The 5051-nt window shown below is 35.2% G+C and overlaps 1 protein-coding gene across 3 annotated transcripts in view; it reads left to right on the top strand.

Annotated features, from left to right (window-relative positions):
• The window catches only part of LOC141458848 (uncharacterized), a 60176-nt gene that overhangs the window by 177 nt on the left and 54948 nt on the right, over positions 1–5051 (top strand). The gene's annotated exons all lie outside the window — the stretch shown is intronic.

Here is a 5051-nt window from a genome sequence, read left to right as displayed (position 1 = left end):
GTGAGAATTTAAATCAGATAATAAAGCCTAATTGGAATTGTTTATCTAATAACAATATTGAAAAATTCATACGGTTAACTTATTACTAACAATTGCTGAATTGAATAACTTTATTTCTTGCATAAAACACAAGTGCAATGCCCCCTCCGAAAATTAATTTTTTCTAAGTATTGGCAGTCCCTCTGGAAGAACAGGAAATGGGAGTCCAAACCTGAAGTCTGAATCTCTAACAGTGGGTAACGAAATTGGTAATGGTTATTTAACAAATCCATTACACTGAGAGCAATCAAATTTTACTATCTTTTGCTCCTAGAATTACTGAAATCAACACCGAAATTTCGTCTTCTAAAAAGCTTGTTGCTTTTTGGCCTTCAGGGTCTAGTATGGTCTTTGTGCGAGGGTGCGCTTCTTATTTGTGATCTAGAAATTTGGATTCAATCGAAACTTGATTGATAGGTTCCTAAAAAGAAATTCTTAAATATGGCAGAAACTTCAGTTTTGGCAAACTCACTTATGATGAGTACAATAAGTTTGATCTATAAACATAAACGCTAGCTATTACATTACGAGTATAAATTGAACTAAGGGGTGGGTTTTGGTCTAATGGTTAAGAGAGTGTCTTTGTAAGTGGGAGATCCACAGTTCGAATCCCGCGTATAGCTACTTTTTATTTATTACAAAAAAAATTTTAAGGGTACTAAGTAAAGTATGTACTACTTAATTGGTAGTTGGACGCCCCGACTGAAGAAAAATAGGCAATTACTCTACTGACTTTAAGTATGTAATGAATTAATGCTACACTTCAAACCTGAAAACTTAAATATTTTCTTCCAGATATAGGCAATCCTTTCGTGAATACAGTTCTCGCAACAGTGACTTGTAGAAAATAAAGGCATCGTTAAAAATTAACAAAACGTTCATTTGAAACCCATTCTGAAATCGGATGAGTATTTACTCACCGTTTGCTCGAGTTTTTAATCACCTCAGCTCCTGAAATTCTTCTCATTCGACTAGTTTTCATATCCTTCAAAATAATCCATTTCTTTCAGTAAAAAAGATGTGCAAGGGAGTACAGAGGTTTCACTTGCAGGTGAAGTTGTGCCGTTAACGGTACCAAGCCAGAATGAAAATCTAATAATCTCACCATTATAAAGTCCTGAATCCATTCTGTGCGAACTATGTCAGGAAGTCTTGGAAATGGCTTACCATATCCACAATTCCATTGCAGCTTGCACTTCAGTGCCTTAGGGAACGGAGACTTCCTTGTGTTTTAATAACAACTGGATCTAATATCTCCTCAATAAGAACAGTAAATGAAGGCAAGACAAACAAGCTTTCAAATTACCCGTCTAATAATTGATTGCCTAGGGGATTCAAATTAGTTATTTGGTTACTAAACGGGTTGCAATTCCTAACTGCCAGTTACAGTACACACTTTACACTGCCCACTATATTTTAATTTCTGCATAAACTATTTTTTATCAAACTACAATAAAACAAAACTATCCTTTAGGCACCACTGTCTGTCAAAAGTAGAACGGAAAAGTTGTACACACATTACTTGCAGCTCCGTCCATTTATTAATTTTGTTTTTACGACTATACGTCCGGTAATGGAACGGCCAATTCGTGAGATGTGAATTAATCTGTTACATTCCTTTCACTACAATATTCACAATCGTGGTTTCCACATTCACAACAGAAATTAAAACATGGCGGCTATTCATGAGTATTAACTAAATTATGAGTAACTTACACAACATATTTCTAGTACGATATATTCTAACTCATAACTTTTACATTAATAACGTTTTGCATAATAAGGGGCTATCTTTTTGTCACAACTGCGGCAAGTGGGAGATTAGGTGATGAGATTTAGCGGAATAATGCAATATATTTACAGCTTATTTGGATATTTACATCTTGGACTCTATTTAGAAAGTATTCGTATATTAAATCAACTTATTTACATTCTTAGAGATGAGCTTAGCTTAGATTTTTTTTTTTTTATTGATTTCGGATGCGATAATATTTACCTTTCTAAATATTTCAATTCTGTTGTCCTTTATGCAAACTAAATAATTGTTAAGGATTTGGAGAGATTTTGTTTTTGTCTCTAGGAAATATTCCATAATTCATGCGCATGCGGATTATCATTTATCTGACTTGTGAATCGCTGTAGTGCGTTAAAAAATCGTTGACTTAAAATTGATATATCTTTTTACGAGCTCAAGAATTAAAAATTTATAAACGATTTTTGTGTTGTGCGGATATTCAATAACCAGAACAATTGTGTTAAAACTTGGATACACAATTTTGAACAATTTTTGTGAAGCCCAATTATCTTGCAGTTGCAGAAGATATGAACTTTTCTTTATCTGAAAAGCGGAAAAATCAGCCATAGAAGAACTTGATATTGATATAATACGTAAGTGGCGATTATTTCTTTTCTTGACAAAAACTATTCAGGCTGTAAAGTTTTTACAGGCCCATCTAGGACGTATAATGCTTCTGCATATGCGTCTTATGCATGAAAGAAGCCAAAATTCAATATGGTACACCTAACTTGTTCCGTATAATACGAGGTGTGGCTATTAAATAACGAGACTGTTGCTACAAAACATTTTATTTTAAATTTATACACATTTAGTTATTATCACCTTCAATATACACCCCTCCCCTATCCCTACAACGCTCCATGCGAATTTACCATTGTTCTGAAACAGTGCTGGAAGTCTTTTTCTGTGAACTCCTGCATGACGCGTGCCGCTTTTTCTTTCACAGCTTCAGCGGACTGAAATCGTGTCCCTTTTAATGCAGATTTGACTTTGGGGAACCCAGTTTCATGTGAAATTTCACGACAATTCGCTGCTCTACTACATGTGTAGTATCATGTTTTCGGCAAAACGAAACTAACACCTCTTACACAAACGTTGGTTCCGGTCAGACAGATTTCTCTACAAACACGTGAGACGCTGCAATCGAAAGAGAAGGCTTTACGCTACACAGCTGTCCGTCTTTAGGATTTGGCGCATGCATAGTTCTTCTGTAGCAGCATCAGTCTCGTTATTTAATAGCCACACCTCGTATAATTATCTGTCGGAAAAATTACTTGCTTATATCATACAATCATTGAGATGGAACAATACGGCCTTGCTTGTGGAAATTCTTCAACTGAAGCGAGTGGTTACTGAAGTACACATACTCGTATGGTCTCCATTCTAACTACGTATCTAAGAAATAAGGTGGGTGCATTTATAGGATATCCTTTCTATACAGCCAAAGGCTATCATACTCTGAATACTTAATCCCATCAGAAGAACCAGCAATCTCAGGCAGTAGTTCAGAATTAACTCGAATCAAACCAATAGTTGCCCGAGAAGATTCAGTTTTTTGGGTATTAAATATCTTCAGCCTTTGAGCACTCAACGTTGCACATAATTACTGCTATTTACTGTGCTCAAAGACACAAAATATTATTTAAGAAAATCCCCAGGCCGTCAAACCTCAGATCAGCCATGGCTTCCATATCTTCTTTCTGATCTTACAGAGATCAGTGAGCCGTAGAAAGTTGTCTGAAAAATGGCAATATTCACTTCCTCTGAAGAACTGCAAACGATTCTTGAGAGCTCGCGCAAAGGAGATGGTGGGATGTTTTGGTCGAGTAGTTTCATTAGAAATTGGGTCATCAAATAAATCAATTAAAAAATAAGAAAGATTTCAACTTCATTTTGAAACAAATAGATGGGTTAAAAGTGATAAAAGAAATTAGGTTATAAGTTTTTTTTTTTCCACTATAGTGTGTTTTAATGAAAGAACTATGTAGACATGCAGTACGTAGTGGCTACATACAAGAGCAACATGCAAGTCGGCCATAAATTACAACCAGTAGTTGGGGTACTCCCACTGACCTCTTCGGAGGACCTCATCTACTTTCTTTAAAAACACAACTACACTAGTATTATATAATACTTGGACTATAACAGAATAATCTACTCAGACACCACTGCAGATAGGAAAGGCTACATTTCTATTACATTTTGATACGCGAGTTCAACCAAACAATAAACTGCAAAAGAACCTCACTGGTTAAGTATGTTAGTGGAGAATGTTCGAAGACTATTCCAGTGCCTATGTGATTAAATTCTGCTCACTAAAATATAGTTAATTTGTTGCTAATATTTCTGTTATTATTATATTTAAGACCCAAGCACTTTTGGATATCCCTGGCACGCGTATGAATGGGCTGCGTGAATGTAAATAGGTTTAGGATTGTAAATGAGTGAGAGGAATATAGAGTACTCCACTCAATGTATATATAGGATTATATCTATTAGGATGTATGTATTTATTAGGATGAATGTAATGATTAGCATGAATGTAAATATTAGGGATGTACGTATTTATTAGGATGAATGTTCTTATTAGGATGAGTGAATGAGTGTGTATATAAATTTTGTGTAAATAGATGATTTTAATATTTAGGTTAGACCTCTATGTGGTGCGAGGAATATCGAGTACTCCACCCCAACATTAGTTAGTTAGGTTAACAGGAAATACGAGTTAGGCCAACCGCTAGGTTAGTTTCGATTAGATTGACTAGGTGTAGATTAGGCTGTGTAGTAAAGTGTCTATTCCCCAGAATAGTGAAGGTGCAAAGGACCCTTGATGTTGCGCACCTTACAAAACTAAAACAAAAAAATAAAAATAGATATTTTAAATAAATTAATTGTGATATTATGGAGGCATTTCCAATTATTCTAAAGGCCAGCTTTATTAGAGAAAGCTGCGCTACTGCAGCTGATATTTTTATAATCTTTTCCCCTTTACCTAGCTGCTTGCAAATTATCATCCAAGGATATCACGACGATTGACGATTCAAGCTGTCTAATTTTACAGAACTGACAGCCAAAGATTTGGTGACCTATACTATCTGTGACATTATTGTGTTCAGGACTCGCCAGGGAAATGGGAAAATTAAGATCCGTAGGATAAAAAAAGAAAGAAGATAAAATACTCCAAAAAATCTTCCAGGATTAACCTATTGGCTAG

The sequence above is a fragment of the Rhodnius prolixus genome, unplaced genomic scaffold, assembly GCF_049639745.1.
Source record: "Rhodnius prolixus isolate KJV_2025 unplaced genomic scaffold, Rpr scaffold_5, whole genome shotgun sequence".
Lineage (NCBI taxonomy): Eukaryota > Metazoa > Arthropoda > Insecta > Hemiptera > Reduviidae > Rhodnius > Rhodnius prolixus.
The sequence above is the reverse complement of the archived record's forward strand: the minus strand, read 5'-3'. Positions and strand labels throughout refer to the sequence as shown.